At 49.3% G+C, this 20,021-nt stretch overlaps 1 protein-coding gene across 2 annotated transcripts in view; it reads left to right on the forward strand.

The window, feature by feature from the left end:
* Positions 1-353: 353 nt before the first annotated feature.
* NGF (nerve growth factor) overlaps positions 354-20,021 on the forward strand; it is a 49,859-nt gene continuing 30,191 nt past the window's right edge. The window contains exon 1 of one of the 2 annotated variants that reach the window (XM_082369637.1): positions 354-428. The gene's annotated coding sequence lies outside the window, so the exon portion shown is untranslated. Of the gene's footprint in view, positions 429-581; positions 606-20,021 lie in introns of those variants that run through there. The other variant, XM_082369636.1, reaches the window with a different exon arrangement.

The raw sequence follows: 20,021 nt of genomic DNA on the forward strand, positions 1-20,021 counted from the left end.
GGGGAGGTGCGGGGAGGGCCGGGCGGTTCAGCCCACCCCCAGCTTGTCGGCCCGTTGGCAACCGAGATCAGCACCCACTGCTGGTGCCCCAGAAAATCCCTGGCCAGCCGGGCTTTGCGCGCAGCCCCTCCAACCCCCGTGCGTTTCCTTTTGACCTCTGGAGGTCTGAACCCCTTCTTGGCTGGGTCGAGCCGGCCCTCCCGGGAAAGATCGATCTCTCGTCCCCAGGATCCCCTACTGGCGGGCACCTCCGCCTGGCCAGAGCAGGTGCGGGGCTGGGGCCGGGGAGGGTTGGAGTGGGAGAAAGGATTTGGAGTGGGTGACTCAGGAGTCCGGGAGGAGGGGCTAAGAATTCAAGAAGCCTGTGTTAGAGCAGCTCGGCGCTCCGGCACAGCAGAGAGCGCTGGGAGCCGGAGGGGAGCGCAGCGGTGAGTCAGGCTGCCCCGAGCCCAGCCCGAGAGGGGCGCAGCGCGGGCACGGGCGCGGGCCGGCGTGGCTGGGCGCCTGGGGAGAGTATGCATGGATCCCGCTCTGGCGAGATCTCCGGGCACCCCCCGAGGCTTCCGCGGGCTGAAGTGCGGCCATGAGAGGAGCGTCCCCAGTGGGTGCGGGAGCGCGGGAGCGCGGGAGCCTCGGCGGGCGGGCGAGTCGTGGGGAGCAGCGCTCTCTCAGGTCTTGGAGTTCCCGATCCCCCGATGGCCCGAAGTCCGGGAGGCAACCCTAGCGCCTGCAGTTGCCGCGCCGCGGTACCAGGGACTTGCTAGACGGGGACAGCGCGCAAGTGAGGGAGAGCGAAGGAGCGTGGCGAGAGGGATGCGCGGGCTGCGAGCGCGCTGGGGCCGCAGGAGTGGTGGGCTGCGCCGCGGAGGGCTAGTGCACGGCGCGCGCGGGCTGGGGGGTGCGCCGAGTCCCGCGCGAGCGCTACGCTGTCCCCAGGTAAGGGGACGAGGGGGGCAGGGGGCTCTGGACCTGCTGCAGGGAATGGAGCAAGGGTCTCTGGGCTCCTCCGCGGGTCGCCGGAGGGCTGGGAGTCTCGAGTGAGGGCCCCAGGGGTTGATAGGGGAAGCCTGCTCGCCAAGGGACCTCCATGGAAGGTCCTGCTACGTGGGTCTCACGCCTCACCTCCAGCTGTCTGCCGCCAGGTGTGGGAGAAGCTGGCATGGAGGGGTGGGGCGGGCAGCGCCTTGGGTCCAAGCGGCAAAGACCCAGGGGAGGGAGAGGACTTGGGGTCAAGGAGCGGCATCTTTGAGCCATCGGAAACAAGCAGCTTCATTCTGATTTCAACTCTCCTTTCTCTTTCCAAAAAATAAGACAAAAACCCAAAAACCTCTGACATTCTCGTGGAAGGTGTATTCTGCTTGAACTTTCTCTTCTCTTGTGACTTGAGAGATTAAAAAAGAGCCTGCTTGCTAGGCTGGTTTTTCCAAGTTGTTCCAGGTTGGAAGTTGTAACAGTTTGTAGGATAATTTATGGGTGTTTCATGCATTAAAGTGTATTACTGCAAAGCCTTTGGGTGCTAGGGGTATTAAGGAAAACTCAGTGCACGTTCCCAGCTGGAAACCAAAATAGGGCTCTCCTGGGTATCTCTGCCCCCTCTGTCTTCTGAGGCCAGTGGAAGTCCTGGAGAAAAGGCACTTGATTAATTGTCCTGGAGAAAGGGCACTTGATTAATAGTCTTGGCTCCATCCTCTGGGCGCACCCATTGCCAGCCAGCCCCCTCCTCCCCCAACACATGCACGGCCAGCTGCATTCTTAAATTCAGAGATGGAAGTGGAGGGCCCACCAGTATCTCCTCTCCAGGGCCTTCAAACTCTTGAAGCTGTCAGTTAAGTCTGCTGGAGGGGACTATTTCTCCCTCTCAGAGCATACAGAAAGGCAGCAGCGGTTGGGCCCTGCCAGCTCTTCTTGTGCAGTGTTTACAATTTCCTATCGAATGTCTGAAACTTTCCCCTTCTGAAGAGCTACTTAAGAAAGACTACATTAGATGTGGAAGGGTCTCTTCTGCGGAAGAAGTTGTATGTCAGCCTGGGCAACCCAAATGTCAATCCACTATGGGCCATGTTCCCAGAGGTTCAGAGGCAGCTGAGGACTGGGGGTGCGGGGTGAGTGAGAGTGGTCTGGGGGCTGAGACTGGCCCTGCTGGCGTTGACTCACAGAGGAAATGAACTCTCCTCATACTTGGGTCGTTGAAGGGGTTTGGGGTTAACATCACATGCTGTCAACTCCTCCCCCATACGCTTTTCCCAGTGTTTTTGCGCAGGTGGGAAAAAGGGCAGTCTTGAAGGGAAAAATGTTAGGAGGCACCACGCATGGGAAACCAAGGTCTCTGGGGCCCAGGGAGACATGTTTTGACACAACTGTAGGAGCACCTCAGAGGGTTTTACAGCCAGATGCCGGTGCCATGTCATCCCTGGACAGCCATCTTACCCCAAAGCAGCCCAGACCCACTAGAGAATTGGAAAATTGGGTCTACTCAGGGCAGCCTGGTGACTCTTTCCATACCCTTAACCTTTGTCAAGGAGTGAGGTTCCCACCTTCTCCTATCACCCACCACACGTCTCCCCCACCCGGAGGGCCAGAGGGAGCAAGGGATGAGGCTTCACACTCTCCTCTTCCATGGAAAAATCTGCGCGGTGGCCAGGAAGGGGGCCCCAGCTGCCGACATCAGCAGGGAGGGTAGGGCATGGCAGGGCAAGGCTGGAGCCCGAGGGAAGTTTCTCATCACTACTGAGATTAAACTGATGAGAAAATCGCACACTTTACTTTTAAATGAGTGCTGAACACGACTGCTTCACATTCGTGGAGTGCCTTATTTCAGTGGCAACTGCATTGGAGCCGCAGGAAAACTACTCTCTGCTCTCAGCAGGCAGTGGAAAGCTTGCTGAGGACTCACATATAGTCTCTATATCTCTGAGCAAATAACCCATGTCCTCAGAAGGCTTCTCTTTCTTTGACTGGCACCTCTGATCTTGCGAACCATCAGCTAAACTGACAGCTCCCAGGCTCAGCCAGTCCGGAGAAATCAACTCTGTGATGGACCAGTTTCACAGAACAGCATATGGTGGTCTCTAGTAAGTAAATGGAGATGAAAGACCCTTCCCCAACCCTTTACTAGGGATCTTGCTTCCTGGCAGTGGGGAGACTGTTAACATCCTAACTCCAAATAGCAGTGAAATTGGGGTGGCCCTGAGGCAGAAATGCAGCTGGAGAAGCTGAGGCTTTGAGGTCATTGACCTTTTGGTTGGTTGTGCACAAGGATGGAATTGTCACCATTTAAGCTGAGATGACAGACCTTGAGCCACAAAATTTGGCCAAGACGAGAATAATGAAAACATACAATAAAAAAGCGTTGTAGATTTTTTCATTACTCTTCTATGGGTTACTTTCCATGTTTTGGAGGAGTTTCTATAGGTTTTGGAGGAGTTTCTATAGGTTATTGGCCTCAATAGGAATCACACTGAAATGATCTCTTGATATTTTTCTCCTGTATTTTGGGGAAACTTCCTGTGGTAGTTTCCTGAATTGTAAGACAGGAGGGAAGTAGCTTTGTGACCTTGAGCTAGTCACTAAACTTCCCAGCCTTCACTCTCCCAATCTACAGGAGAAGGGTAGTGGGTTACCAGTGTTTCTCAATGGGGCTATTGGCATTTGGGGATGATTCTTGGTTGAGGATGACCTATTTATGTAATGCAGGAAGTTTAGTATCCCTACCTCACCTACTAAAATGACAGAAATGGTGGCAACCCCAAATCCCCTCCCCCCATATATGGCTAAATGCTTATTAAAAGGATAATACTGCTCCCGGTTGAGAACTCCCTTGGCAATTACCAATAAGGGCTTTTCTTTCAGGCCCTATGTTCCAGTCATCTATTATTTAATCATTGAATTGGGGCTTCAGAGGTCCAGCCCTGGGCTCTATCCTCCAGGAGCCAGCATATCAGGCTCCAGGAAGCCACTGGCAGGGCTGTGGTCCCGCTGGGCATCATCTTTTGCTTTTGTCAGTAGAGTGTGACTACAAATGACCCACATGAAAAGAAAACCAGAAAGAGTGGGGAGAAGGGATGGGTGGTATTAGAGCATGGCAGCTTCCTTTTCTGCCATATGCTATTAAAAACACAGGCAGACTGCCTGCCCCGGGTGTCCACAGCACTGGGAGGAAATCCTTCTCTCCTTTACTAAATGGATCACACTCTGGCACCAGGAGGTCCCTGCTCTGAATGAGAGAACAAGGAAGCAGAGCCTTCCCCAGCCCTGACATCACTTCATACAACATGGGCACATGTTGATAGCAAATTAATACAACAGTGCCCAAGCTGTGAGAATAAATGGGAATCAATAATGTGACATTTGATTGAAAAAGTAGGCTAGCAATGCTACTGCGCTGGAGGGATGGTGCTTGTAGCACTGGGTTTATTCTCACTTATCCTTTCCTCCGCCCCAGGGTCTCACTGGAGGACAAAAAATAGGACCATTTGGTTATTCATAGTGCAAACGGCTAAAACGAACAATGACTTTGGAGGATATAATTGCTTGCTACTCACCCCCAAGCAGTAGAAGAGAGAAAACTACCAAAGCAGTAGAACTGGCAGAGTTTGAATTTGATTCCTAATGAGGCCCCAAAAAATGGACACTGGAGACTTAAGGAGATTCCCAAATGAGGTTGAGACCGGTCTGATGATGCAATCTGTCAAGTGGGACTAGCAACAGTGCTTTTTGAATTGCCAGGTTTGGCCAGCCTCTTTCACACACGGAGCGTCTTTTTATTAGTGGCAGTATTAGTCAGTCAGACAGTCAGGGTTTCCCTGAAAATTCCCCACTGGGGTAAGCAGAGGGAGATGTTTTGGCATTGCCCGTGGGGGCCTCTGCAGGTGGAGAGCTCTGCAAGTGGAACGATCTAGCTCCGAAGTCAGTGGGAATGAACAGCCCAAGCTTCCCACAGAAGCTATTCCACATCGAGGGCAGTTACAATCCACTACTACTGGAATCGTCTCCCAATAGCCACAAAGTATTTGTTGTTTGGTACAGATGGGCTGATTTTCCCATTTCCTTTGGCTGTTCCTTCGGTAGCCAGGGATGGCGGAATATATCATCTGTCTGCACGCGGCACGCTGTTCCCGAGTGAGCCCAGGGAGGGCCGTTCGCTGGAAGCCATGAGAGCTCAGCCCGGGTTGGGGGAGGGAGGTCCTGTCTCTGCCCCCCATCACCGTGGATCTGATGTGAGGTTAAAGTGACTTGCATTTCTCACTTGTCCGGTCTGGAGAAGTGCCGTCCCATGTTTGGACCTGACCAGGCCTGGCTTGGAGGTCAGCCACCTCATCCTTGTCAATAACCATACGATGAACTCCCACATTGTATGAGAGATGCCAAGAGAGGCGGGCTCCCTTTGAATTGTGATTTCGAAGGAAGGAGCAGTCATGCTGGGCTCTAACGGCCGGAAGGCAGCTGGACTAAGTGAGCAGGGAGGAAGGAGGTGAGCACCAGGAGACCAGAGATGCAGGAGGGCGTCCCTTGTACCCAGTGTTCCTCTTCTGTGAAACAGAGAGAACAGTAGGACCTGCTCTGTTGGGCTGTTGTGCACATCAAGTGGGATGATACTGATGGGACACCAGCACAGGCCTGGCCCACAGTTGAGCAGGCACTCGACAAACACGAGTTCCCTTCCCCCGTGTCCTCCCTCCGTGGTACTGATCTGAGGGAGTCCTCCTTTTGTGCTTTTCACTTCAGATCGGACAACATCATCTTTGCATTTTTTATGCCTCTGTATGTGTAAAGCTTTGCTGCACTAGGAGAAGAAATCTTTCTGGAAGCACTGAAGCTTCTCTAGGAATCTACCCACCTATATTTTGACCTTCTGTCATTAACATTCTCATTTTGATAGAATTTTAACCAAACATTTCACCTTCTGAACTACCTTGGCCTCATGATATCTGAGTAAAAGGAAACTCATGGATATTCTCCTGCAATTTTCTTTCAGAGGCAAACTTCTCCTCAGACTTGTATCTCAGAGATGTTATGTAATGCTCTCTAAATAAGGCATTTCTTGCGAATGGCCATTTGTACTGGCAGCTTTAAGAGTGTTTCAGTTCCTTACCCCGCATAACCAACTCCTCCTCCTCCAACAACTTGTTTCCTTAGGATTTTATGTATCTTATCAAGTTTACAAGAGAAGGAAGAGGAGGAGGTGAATTTTTCTTTGGCAGCCAGGCGGGCATTTGTGCTCTCCCACCCCAAGGGTCAGTGTCTGGGCAGCTGTTGCTGAATAGCGTATAACCTGTGGTTAAAGGGGGAACAGTCCTCACCCCCGGGGGAGGCAGGCTCACTGGACATCAGGCCACTGGACTGATTTTCCTTCTCTCAATTAGCATCTTGATTAATATGCTAACCAGGGGCCTGGGCACTGTGGAGAATCATAATACATATAAATCATGATCCTGCCCAAGGAGCTGGCTCTAGAGTGAACATTTAAATGGCTTCAGAGAGGCTCATCAGATAATGTAAATGAGGTAAGGCCATGAGCCCATGGGGACTGCAGTAAACTAGAGAGGTTATGCCCATCAGAAGGGGACAGGCCGTCTGTTGCTTTGCAGGTTTGTAGGTCCAGTGTGGCCAGATCTTCCAACTTTTCCAAAAGAGTCAAAACTTTGAGTTTGAATGTACAGTGTCTTCACTTTTCAAAACACCTGTGCAGACCAAACAAAATCTGTCTGCAGCTTCTTTTATGTTGTCATCTAGATGAACACACTTGGAGCAATTGAGACCAATATCAAAATGGAAACTAGTTGAAGAAGTGCGAGCTGTGTGGCTCTCAGAGAGGCCTGAATGGCGCGTTGCTTTCTCGAGAGGCTTCCTGAGGGAGGGGTTGTCCTGCAGGCGGGTAGGATTGTATAAGAGCAGCCCTGGCACAAGATAGAACTAGCTTCAGAGGCAAGCTCTGCCTCTCGTTGGCTCTATAACCACATTACTTAATCCCTCTAAGCTTCAGTTTCCTCATCTGTAAAAGGGACTCATAATGCTGATCTCGGGGGACGGTTGCGAGGATGAGAGGAGGGAGGGCAGGAAAGCCCTTACTTAGCCCAGAGCCTGGAACACTGGCAGTGCCCAGCGAGCCTGAGTCCTGTCTTAATGCTGGGTGGGTGGGGTTTAGCCAGTCCAGAGGGCATTAAAGGGCCAGAGGCACAAAGAAGGGCCCCTCACTGAGCTTTGTGAACAGTTGCTTTTTGAGGACTTGAGCCTCAACTGCTTTTCCTGCCCCAAGAGAAGGACAGAAGGTGTAGGCTATTCTTCTCCCCTCCTGACCTCTTCCTGCTTCTCCCCACTGCCTGAGACCATGTGCCCGCTTGCTCTGTCAGAATCCCACCCTTTAAAAACCTGACCTGGGCCAACAGCAGAAAAACACAACTCGACTCCATAAGAAGGAAAAGTACTCCGGGAGGCTGTATAGACACGCACGGCAAATATTCAAGGAATTCTTAGGAATAAAAAAAAAAAATTCATAAATCTGGATTTTTGCATGAGGCCATCACAGGAACATGTTTTCTCAATTAGCATACACATTGCTTGGAGTGAAGTCACTGAGTCCGCGGCTCCTCAGGGCTGACTTGTGCTGAAGCCACCTGATCTGGACCTCACTTTCCATGATCTAAATCTGATTCAGCCAACCCTGTCCCTGCGCCTAGCTGCCGAAACAAAATCACCCCCAAATCCTAAACCAGGGTGGAGACGTACACACTGCACTGCAAAGCGGTCTAATTTCAGATCCTGGGTGTACTCACCAAAAACTGAGAAAGACAACGTTATTCTTGATGGTGGAGTGATAGAGTCTCAGCAACCCCTTGCATTGTTCTTTTCCTTGGGCATTTATTGTTAGACGGTGACTGCACTGCCCCGTCAGAGCAGATGTGTCCTTTAGGTTCTGAAGGCAGAGAAAATAGTTTCTTTTGCGAAAGCATGCATCAACTGCTTAAAATATTACTAGTCGGTGCCTGAGATCAGCGATTATGTTTTCTGGACGGTTTCCTGGACTGACTCTTTTCCAAGTGAACGGCTTTGTCAGATATTTGTAATTTCTGAAATATTTGATTAATGATGTCCCCTCATCAGAGGGATGGTCCAGGGTGCATAATTAGCAGCCTGCCTCCAAAGCAAAGGGGCTCCCCAGCATGCCACAAGATCAAGCAGGAAGTTGAAAACCATTTCAAATGTTACTCTGCCATAGAGTAAAGGAAAGGAAAATGGTTTTCAAACTACAGACCCATTAGGGGGATGCGAAATCAAGTAGTACAACTCTCTCTCTCTCTCTCTTTTTTTTTTAAAGAAAGAAGTAGAGTAAATTTTTTAAAAAATCAATATGCATTGCATGGAGAAAGGGAAAGTATTCATGAAACTTTTATTTTAGTTGTATATACATTTGCACAATATGTGTGCATACCGGATCATGATGGAAAATATATATTTTTTTCCCTGTGAGTCACGGTTAAAAAAGTTTAAAAGCTACTGGCACAGACAGCAGCGTTGTACGGAAAAGGGCATCGCTCTGAAGCCAGGCAAACCTGGGGTTAAATCCCAGCTCTGTGATTCCTAGTTGTGTGATCTTGGGTAACTTAATACTCTAAGGATCAGTGTCCTCATCTGTAAGGTCAGACTAATTGCTTCCTCATAGGGCTGTTGTGTAGATTAAGTGACAAAGATGCATAAAGTGCCTGGTACTGTGCCTGGCACCAAGGAGGCCTCAGTAAGCAAGAGCCACTGGCATCATCTGTCTTCTCCTTCCCCCACCCCCTCCTCCTCCTCCTCCTTCTTTATCTTCTTCTTTGAGACTAATCAACCTCATCAGAACCATGACTTCCCTAGATGTTTCTATCCCTGAGGTTGGCTGTTTCTCTGGCCAACCCAGCGAAGAAACAACGGCAATCATATCTCATCTTTGTCCCTACCTTCCTCTACCGTCTTTCTCCTATTTCACGTTCGCATAGCCATCTTTCTGTGATTCTGTTCCCCAGACATGATCATGACAGTAATTGTCCAAGGGGCCCAAGACATCCTCCTCCCTGTCACTAAGAACCATCAGAGGGGTATCCCAGCCTTCCCTGGCCTTGTGACCGGGATGAATGCTTTGGTCCTAATGTGGTGGTATAGTGACTCTGTATGGAGCTTGTGTTCCCACAAATCACATCCTTCCTTCTCAGTATATTTTTGTAAGGGCAACAGGGCTAAGATACCGTTAAAATGTTGACATTGTCAAATTCTTAAGAAGTTCCTGCCCAGAGCAGAGAGCCTAACATTTTCTCGTGAGCGAGGCTCCAGGCAGCCCCAACGTGGAGGGTTTCAGTTTCGCTCCTGGTATAAACAGCCTAAAGGCTCCTGGCGTGGGCCCTGGAGCTGACAGCTTCAGGTAAACCAAACCCTAATCCTGACTCCGGTCCTCAACCTGGCCCTAATGTGTCACTGAGCCCAGACCACCCCTTTCCAGCTGGAAGTGTGGAAGAGTGACCCACACCAGGGGCCACAAAGATGGCATGCCCCAGTTTTCCTGAGAACCTGGCTAACGCAGCCCCTGAAGACAGATCAAGGATGACAAACTGCTGCCTCTTTGTTCAGAGGGAAGCTTCACCTTTCTCCCTCCTCTGTTTCCCGTGCTCGCCTGGGGCTCATTCCAACTCTTTTCTTGTAAAATGCCCTCCCCCTGGGCCCCATTTTCACCACTCAGATTCAAAGAGGATTATTAGTGACATCTCCTCAAATGCTGAATTCCTATCCAGACCAAAGGTTTAACGCTCCTTTCTAGGCAGTTAAGACATCTCTATTTGAGGTTGCAGGGCAGGGGGCCTAAGGGGAGAAGGCAGACGTGGTTCTCGTATAATTTTCATCTCTGTAAGAGTCTCCGTGCTTTTCCACCACTCATCCCACTATTCCCTGTAAAACTAATGTCACCAGGCCAGTTGCACATTTTAAATAACATTTATAGCAGAAGAGAGACATTTGTGACATCATACCCAGCTCCTTTCTCCTTAAGCAGGTGGGTTATATTGAGCCAAGCACCGGGAGCTTGACTGGACCATAAGTAAAGCAGCTAAGAGGCTGTTTAAATCCATCACTGTTGCACCTGGGTTTTTTGTTTTGTTTTGTTTTGTTTTTAAGAAAAAGTGAATGTTGACTTAACATTTTCTGTGCCCAAAAGGCGGGGGGGGGGGGGACGACAAAAAGCATATTTCCACCCTTTCTGAAACTTGCAATGACAAATGGAATCAATTGTCCCAGAACATGACATACCACCAAGAATATTTCTTATGCATGAAACGAATTACCTTTCTTTTCATCTGGGTTCAAGGGTATTGTGTCTGTCCTCTCACAGGGAAAGTGTGAACACTTAGAAATGTTTTCATTTTCTTTTTCAGGAGGTCAGACACCAAAGCCTGACTCCAGATTTCATGCCCATGTGTCAGCATCTCTGTATCTTGGAAATGAAAGAAAATATTTAGGGAGTGGGGCTTTTCAGTATTGTTTTGATTTTTTCTAAAAATGAGTGGGACATGTCAGAAAGTAGAAGGCTTAATAAAGCAACAAATATGTTTCAAAGATTATTTTTAAAGCACCTTTATGATTAAGGGGGAAAAAAGGAATTTTAAGTTGGCACAGTGTACAGAATGTCCTCCTTCTACTCATTTCCACTTCTTAAATGATTATGGACCTATTGCAGAATTCTGACTGGCAACACTTGTGCTTGGGAACATTTCACAAACCTGTTTGAAGCTTATTTCTTTTATGGATTGGGAAAGTTGTTATGTAAGAAAGAAAAATGGTTAAGTCAGATATAGGTTATTTATTTCAACTCAGTAATACTGAGAGCTAGGAGACTGGGGATTTATTTCTGGCTCAGCTTCTTTCTAGCTGTGTAACTTGGGCAAATCACAGAACCCCTCTGAGCCTCTGTTTCTTAATCAGTAAAATGAGAATGATAATATTGCCCCTGCATTACCAGATGGGGCTGCTGCCTTGAATATGGTTGCCAGCTGGGAAGATACCTTGACTGTAGGTATAAGAGGTAAGACGTGAGAGCCCTGGACAAGCACCGTGAGACTCCCGGCGTCAGTGCTGGCTCTGCCCGTAGTTGGGTGAGGGACCTTGACAGTCACCTACCCTGCATGAGCCATCCCAGCTCCCACCTGCCCGTCTCAAATGCAGCAGCAGAAGTGAAAGCACTTCATGTAAGCCTAGGCAGAAACAAGCCGTTCCTACCATGGTGGGAATGGAGGCCTGTGCCAGGCATTGTGTGGGCCCCTGAGAGACTGAGGCCAAGGGTACCATGGAAAAAGTGTGAACGTGGAATCAGACTCTCCAGGGCTCCAGGCCCAGGAGTGGGGTTGAAAAACACATGTGATCGAGGGCGAATTACTGCAGCTCTCTGATTTCCAGTTTCCTCAGCTGTGTTATGGAACTAGTAGCACTTACTCCTTAGTGCAAAGATTAAACAAGGTGACCCCTGCCAGGTCCTTGGGTTGTCCAAAACCCAGCTTTATAGTGGTCCTTGGTGTTGATCACAAATGAGCGCCCAAGGGGCTCCCCGCTTAGGCAGTGACCTGGCTGAGGACAGTCCAAGGCGGATGAGGTTGCCAGGCCAGGAAGCCTCGGGGATGCGAAGCTCTCCTAATGTCCCCTCTCTCTCACTGGCCCTCTTCTCTGTCTCCTTTGCTGGCTTTTCCTTCTTCTGACCTCTAAATATTGGAGTGCCTGGAGCTCAGTCCAGGGTCCTTTCTTTCCCCCAGGCATTAAAGATGAGCTACAACTTCTGGATGTCTATTTCCAATCTGGACTCTCCCCTGGGCTCCAGGCTCTTCTGTTCTACTGTCACGGCCACTTGGAGATCTAATGGACATCTCAAGTTGAGAATTTTTGACCCCTGAACTACTTTTCTCCAAGTCTTATTTTAGTCTTCCCCATTTTAGACAATGACATCATTATGCCCAGTTGCTCAGACCCCAAATCTAGAAATCATCCTTGACTGGACCTTCCTCATCACCTTTTGTATTCAATCCACCAGCAAGTCTTGCTGGTTTCCAAATAAGTTCTGAACCCAGTCCCTTCTCAGCATCCCACTACTGCCTCTTAGTCCCAACCACTGTCACCTCTCAGCCAGACGACACGGGGACCTCCTCCTGGATTCCCTGCCTCCACTCTTGTTTCCCACAGCCTTTTAACCCAACAGCAGTCACAATGCCCTTTTAAAGATGTAAATCATGTCACGTTATTTCTTAGCTCTCAACCCTCCAATTACACAGAGAATAAAATCCATACCCTTGCCATGGCCTCATTTCAATGGTTCTTAACCCAGTGGACATTTGGCATCATACATTTTTTTTTTTTCATCATACATTTTTGATTGTCACACGTGGAGGGGGCTGGGGGTGGGGTGATACCAGCATCCAGTTGGTGGAGTCTGGGATGCAGCTAAACATCCTGCAGGGCACAGGACAGCCCTCAACAACAAAGAATTATCTGGCTCAAAACGTCAGCAGGGTGAGGCGGAGAATGCCTTTATGTGATCTGGACCCTGACCCTCCTTCCCGTGTCCTGTATCACTCCTCCAATCGCCTGCTATGTGGCAGCCTCTCTGACATTCTTGCTATATCTTCAACATATCACTCTTGCTACTATCTTAGGCCTTTGTACTTGCTATTTCCTCGGTTGGGGACACTTCTACCCACAGGTCTTCTTCACATGGTTAGCTTTTGCTCATCGTTTAGGTCTGCTCAGATGTCACCTCTTGAACACCGTAATTTAATGTCTATCCCCACTCGACCAAACCCTGCCATGGTAGGTTCTGTTCCCTTACCCTACTTTCTTTATTTCACAGTACTTAGTTCTATTATTTGTTTTCTTGTTTATTATCCTTCTCCTCCACAGGAATGTAAGAATGGGGACAGGGACTTTTTGTTGTGTTCATCAAGGGCTGCATCACATATAGGAGCTCAAGAAGTATTTGTTGAATGAATAAATGGTTGGTAAATATGGCACAGACAGGGATTACTACAGAAGGTTAGGAAAGGAGACCATCAGTGGGATCCAGCATGTAGGGGAAGGCTTCCTGGAGGAGGTGTGACATGGGCTGCTTTGCAAGTTTGTGCAGCCCTCACCCCTTCAGCTAAGGTGGCCCCAAATGGAGCAGGGCTGTGGCCTCCTCTGAAGCCTGAATGTACCTGGGGGCACCTCTGGTAGATTAGAGCCAGCTGTGGACTTTAATATTCAATAGGGTGGAGAGCAGAGCTGGAGAGCTCAGAGGTCTAAGACGCGTGATTGAAGAGAGGAGCCAGGAAAGAGAGGCGAGTGGGAGAAAAGCAGGAGCAGGAAGGAGAAATCTAGGCTCCAGTTGGTTCAGATCAGGAGCAGAGCTCAGTATGGAGGGAGGGAGGGGTCTGGGATGGAAGAGAAGCCATCTCCAGGGAAAATCTCTGGGTAGCTCATCCTGAAGGGCTGATAGTAGTTCCTGGAGAAGGAACTGGGGGTTCTTCTAAGTTTTCCAGGAGCCAAGTGAGACGACTGTGAGTTGGACTTGGGCCACTAGAAAGGCCAGCAAAGGGTAAAATCAGACCTTTCACGTAGCCAGGCAGAGACTGTGTCCTGAATAGACATACTGACCCATATCTAGTTGGTATTACATGAGATAATTATGAAAATGTGGTTCCAGGATAGTCTTGATTTCAAACACTCTGAGCCATTGCCAAACATTGGTCCTGTGCTTCAGTTTAAAAAAGCAACTCCCATAATGCCACATGTGACAATGTGTATGTAGTCCACGTGCAGCACATGCCAGCTGATGAGTGGGTGCCCCCCCCCCCGCCCCAGGTCAGCCCCCCGTGCCACCTCACAATAGGATGTAAATGTCCAGTTCTTGAGGAGGGTTGGGTTCACATCATGGATTATTTTTCCAAGGTCTCAGAATTCCAGAGTTTGTAGATCATGGAGCCCCCCATGGGAGAGGAATGCCTCGTCCCAGGGACATAGCTCCACTCATCCCAACATCTGCTCCAAGTGACACGTATGGTCAGTGTCTGTGCCCTCACAGCCACCTCAGAACACTTACAACTCTGGTTCATTTTGCTGCCTGGATACTTCTGAGGATATGACTATAGGGGATTAGTTGACCAACACCCTATTTTATCAGTCTGTTAATGTAGGTTTAAAATAATACACCTCAGATGTAGACAGCTTGCTCCAACCTACCAAAAATATCATCATGAACATTTACAAGGTCTAAAGAATGATATAATGGTCGTGAAATTCAGATGCGTTACATTACCCCAATGTCTAATTTAGTCCTGACTCAGTCCATAGAAATATGGATTTCCCCGCAGACATAGTCTCATAGCTGCCTGGGCCCCGTGTGCCTCGTAGAGCTAAGGTGATGAATCCGTCTGTCACACATCCTCGAAAGCCATAAGACACCCCTGAGCTAACCATCTCTTTGCTGCTTCCTCAGAGAGCCGCTGACACTCACTTTGACTTTTTGGTCACAAAACCTGTCTGCCACTTGTCACTGGATCCCCCTTCCATCATTAGGCCTCGGTATACAGAGATTTGATGCTCTCAAACTTCTACTCCATCAAAGGCTGATCTCTGACCCTTCGTTCATACTAAGAAATACGTGGCTGACAAAGGCTCAGACAGATGCTTATCGCAGGGGCAAATGCTCTCAGCAGCCATCAAATTCCCTCGGTCAGAAGGCAGTGAACCACTCAGAGGCAGCAGAGCAAGCAAAAGGCTGGCCCTGGTCCTTCCTTCCTACTGACTGTGTGACTTTACATATATTATAAAAACTCCCTTTGATTCTCAGTTTCCTGAACTGTAAAATTGGAATAATAATAATAATAATAATACCTCCTTTATAAAGCAGTGGTTAAATGAGAGCATATATGTCACAGTACTCGGCACATAAAAAGCTGTAACGGCAGCTATTTGCTATTCGTTATTAAAATCTTGGAAAGTAAAATTTCAGACATCAGTCAATGACTCATGGAAATATTTTGGAGCTTAAGGTCTTTGTGAAGTGAGAGGGAAAGGGAATGGAGTTTAAAACACTGGGAGGAAATCCCTAGCTGAGGAAGGCAGAAGTTCAACGTCACGGTGTTCCTGTGATTACCGTTCAATTGTGGGGTAAGCCTCAGTTAAGCCGTCTGTCAAATGGCAGTACTAATAAGGTTGCTATGATCATTAAATATAATAATGCCTATGGATGGTTAACGTAGCAACACGCACGTAAGCCTGGAAAAGTTTAGGGTTCTTTTTGTCATGGTTGTTATCACAACCTGTCTTCCCCATGCCAGGTCCTCTTGCAACTCTTTACTCAGGTCAAGCTTCCATGTAGAAAGTGCAACCTAGCTTCCTAAGCACTATTCCAGGATTTAGGCTGGAGCACCTCTCCCCCACCTGCAAGGGTCCGTCCATGTCGCAGAGCACTTACAGCCAGCTAAGAATTACTCCCACAGATTTCTGGGATCTACTCCTTGCTGCCTCCATGTGGCTCTGTCATGTGGAAAGGCAATGTCATGCTATGCACAGACAGGGGACAGTTCCTTTCCTTTCTTACAAGGGGTTTGGTGGCGGTCTCACTGGGCTCTCACCTCTCCTTCCTGGGATGGTCACAAAAGCAAGGGAGCCATGGCCCTTGAAATGAATTTATGCAGCAATAGGTAAAAGGAAAAGGGGCCCAGAACTTAGCTTTTGCCATTGGTCTTGCCAGAAAGTGCTGGACTGGGACAGAAAAGCAATCCCAGAGAGAAGGGTCCTCTAGCTTCCTTGGACTCAAGGAGAAGTAAATTGTAGGTTGCCTGATTTGTGATCAAAGCTACCAAAATGTATAAAATGTTCTGAGGATGTTTCTGCCCATGTGTTCCTAAGTAAACCTATAAAAATGGAGGAATATTTTGGTTGCAACAAAACTGGTGATTAGGACTAACTCCTACTGCCAAGGTGAGGTCTGTCTTAAAGCTAACTATTCAGCAGGTGTCACTGGCTTCTCACTGCACTGTTCTGGGCTTTAGCAGGATATAAGGACGTTTAAGACTTGGACCTGCCCACAAGGGACTTAGGAACTGACTGGCAGTTCTTACTTCATTTTAATTCCAATGAAGCCTTTAGCCTTTTGGGAAAAAGAATCACTGGGATGAATCTAATACCACAGGGCTGGCTGTCAGATGGATTCTTCTATGACCCGGTGGCCTTGGACATGAAAAGGAAATGAAAACATTTCATTATGAGATTTTCTTCCCCCCTTCCTCATGTTTCCGCCGTCTGCCCCGTCTACCCTCCACACCACACATACACATGCACACACGCACACACACGCACAGGCACTTATAACCACACGCACATATACAGACATACACACACCCACACACCCCGCACAAAAAAGTGAAGACATTGCTGAAGCAGCTGCAAGCAGTCAAAAATTGCATTACCTTCCTGACTCAAATATCCATAGAATCTTAGCATTGAAAGAATCATGCGAAATCATTCAGTCTTTATATAGAGATATAGATATAAATTTTGAAAAAGAAGGACAAAAAGGTAGCAAGTGAAGTGCCTTGTCTAAAATCAGGGTTATCAACCAAGCCCAGCTCAGGTCTCAGGTCATTTCTTTTTTTCACTCTTTCATCAGCTATTTCACAAGCACCAATTTTGTGCCAGGAGCCGTGCCAGGCACCCTTGATAAAAGGTGCACAAAAACTGTACAAGGTTCCTCCCTCACAGGGCTTACAGACTAGTTGGGAAGACAGTGGCAAGAATCACACAAAGGCATGGGCGGTTTCCACTCTGAGAAGTGCTCCATGTGAGAGATCCACATGCCGTTGAAGAGGGGGTCCTAGGGGGGCAGGGATGGTTCCTGGAGGAAGGCATGATTCATTTGAGAGAGGAAAGGTAGGCAGGAGGAGAAGGAGAGATGCTCCCCAGATAAAGGGAAGCCTCCCTTCCTCACCCAGGAAGATATTTCCGACAGTGGTGTGCTGGAGCGGGCTCGGACAGGCTCTCATCTGCTCCACCGCGAGCTTCTCTTCCCAGCTCCACACTCAGTGAGGTCACGCTGGTAGCTTGAGATTGGCCACGGTGGGAGTATTTACACCGCAGAAAGCAGCAGATGCTACAGATCAAGGTCCCTCCCACTTTGGAGAACCGTCTTTACCAACACACCATGGGCTCCAACTACGTTCCACCTGCTTCCTGCTGTGGACAGCACAGACGCTGCCCTTTAAGCCAAATGCCTGTCCTCTTCCTGCAGAGACTCTTCCAAGAGTCTATTCCCAGAAAGGCACTGTCAACAAGTGACTGGGGCCTTGGGGCTGTTTATGTCACACCCTGGGCCATCTGGCTTCTAAGAAAGAGCCCGTTCTTGTGGTCTTCGTCACCCCCTTGCCATCTAATGATATTTATCAACCACCTCTATGAGACACTTGGTCAGGCAGATCTCCAGTCAGGCTTTGACCCCTCAGGAATTCGGGGCCTGGCTGAGGCTGCTAGGCTGACATTGTTCTTCCTTAATATAACTCGGGCTGCTCGGGGCACAAGAACCAGGGGCTGAAAGCCCAGCCGAGGGCACGAGATTAGGAGATGGCACCACTACTGTTTTTCCCAGTCTGTTTCTAGGCACAGGAAACACCAGGTGAGCACAGGTCAGAGTTCACAATATATATGATTTGGTCAAGTTTTAAAAACAACTGATTCTACTATCCTTGCACCCTCCCTGTCCTCCCAGTTTTCTAAAGGGATTTGCCAAAAGAAAGAGTGAGTTTTGAGTTCTTACAAAGACTGACAGGAAGCAAAGCAGGTGGACATAGCAGAGGTGGTGCTTCACAGTGGAAGTACCTTTGTTTCCAGGGCGTGTGTGCACCTGTGTGTGTGTGTGTGTGTGTGTGTGTGTTTCTGTGTGTCTGTGTGGTGTCTGCTGTGCACACAGAATATGGGCTCTGGATGATGGTGCAGGCGCAGATGAGGCAGTCAGCAGGGCTGTGAGATGGAGAATCTTGGAGGAAAAGACCAGCCATGGGGTCTGGTTGGGAAGAGAAGCGGGACACTCTAGATGATTCCCTCTGATCACCTCCCAGCTCCCGGATGGGAGCCCGTGATACTCACACTTGGCTCACCCTGGGGAAGGCACCCGCTGTGCTATGGAAACTCAACCATTTACTAGCTTAACCTCTAATCAGATTTAAAAGCTGGGTGACACCAACCAGCAAGTCTCCCAGCCAGGATTTTCAGTTAGAGCCAGGCACGGGTATGCAGGGAATAATTTAGGGGGTCCTGTGAAGCCACCCAACGTTATCTACCCATAGCACACTCTGGGCACCACCCCTTAGGTGGACTGTTGAGTCTCCAGATGGCTTCCCTTAAAAGCAAAACCCAAAGTGATCAGGGCAGCATTACTAACACCTACTCTTGAATTAGATTCTCGGATTATCAAACTGCACACGCAGGGTGGCAGTGGATGTGCTGAGGGACAGAGGCTGCCCAAAGGGGATGTGGGGGGAGACCAGCAGGTGGGCCGCCAGGGTGGTCGGACATGCTGATGCCGCAGCGGTTGCTGTGTGTAGGTGCTCTGTATTTAGAGCACAGAGGAGATGATGAAAGAGAGAGGGTGGCTGGAGGTCACAGAAGATGTGCCAAAGGAGGTTGGCACAGGTGAGCTGCCCACAGTAGTGCAGACGAGAGGCGGGTGGATGTGGTGACAGCCCCCGGCTGCTGTGCGGAGAAGCTACATCCCCCGGCTGCTGTGCGGAGAAGCTACATCCCCTCCCTGTTCCTCTGCTGACACTGCCTTGGAGTCCAGGGGTACCTACTGACCCTTCTGGCAATGCGCCGTAATTCCAGGGTCCTGGCCCAGATCCCGTGAGTCAGTGAGGCAGTCCAGAGGACAGCCCCGTCCAGCCATCCGTAGAGGGACTGTGGACGGTCCCCATTCTCCACGGCAGTTGTGCAGGTTGTGTCCTGTATCGGGTATCCGGCCGAGGGGGTGAGTGGGAGCTCTGCTGATGGAAGGGCACCTTCCACTAATTCACACAAAGGCTCCACAGGATCTGGCTGCAGCCTGCCCCTGGGAAGCCCCCCCTGGGTCCTGGAAGAGAGGCCACGAGAGAGGATGGGAAGCCCAGAGAAGGGGGAAGTCGTGTACCGTGGGGCCAGGGGAGGGGCAGCCTTTGTGGGAGGGAAAGGTGAAGACTGATGCTGCCTGCTTACCATCTCCTAGAGCAGCACAGGGTTATCTGTTTACTCCACCGAAAGCCACACGGTCTGAAGATCAAGGGATATTTTCTTTATTAACATTGAAATAACTAACGAGTTTATGTTATCATGTGCATTGTCTAAATATTGTTAAATAAAACATCTTATTGCCAATAATTACCCAAACATTTCAGTGACACGGGACTCCTGCCAGTGGCAGGGATGGGATTCCAGTTCGACAGTGAGAGCCAAGCGTTTACTTTGCTGCACATAGTCACTTGAATGGGGTCTCCTGACTGCAGCTCTGCTCAGTGGAATCTCTTTATCAGTCCCAGGTGAAGAGAGCTCGGGTAAAGTGCAAGTTATTCTCTGTGTTCAGATCCCAAAGTATGTGGGTGACAAACACAGTGGCATTGTTTCCTTGAGTGAGTCTTGTTTTCCATATGTGGGAGGAATTCCAGACTTGAGAAGTCTGCATCCAGACTTCATAGATTTTTTTGTTTCTAATTGAGACAACACGACTAACGATAAAGAACAATACCAGCCTGGCTTCTAAGCTCCGAAAGGCTCTGGGTCAAAACTTGACCTCCACAGGGATTGGACAGGCTCCAACAGCAACTACTCTCTTCGGTTGTCAAGCCGGACCACAGGCTCCACAAGAGCAACTTTCTGTTGGCTTGCGGAGTGTGGAGACAGAGCAGATGTGTCTGCCTGCTAATGCACTGTGGGATGGAGTTGCTCTCTGGGCTTATTGAAATCAGATGCCCAGCCCTCAGAGCTGCCCTGCAAACACATGATGGCTCCAGGCAAGCGCC

This window comes from Balaenoptera borealis (genome assembly GCF_965194805.1).
Source record: "Balaenoptera borealis genome assembly, chromosome: 1".
Classification (NCBI taxonomy): domain Eukaryota; kingdom Metazoa; phylum Chordata; class Mammalia; order Artiodactyla; family Balaenopteridae; genus Balaenoptera; species Balaenoptera borealis.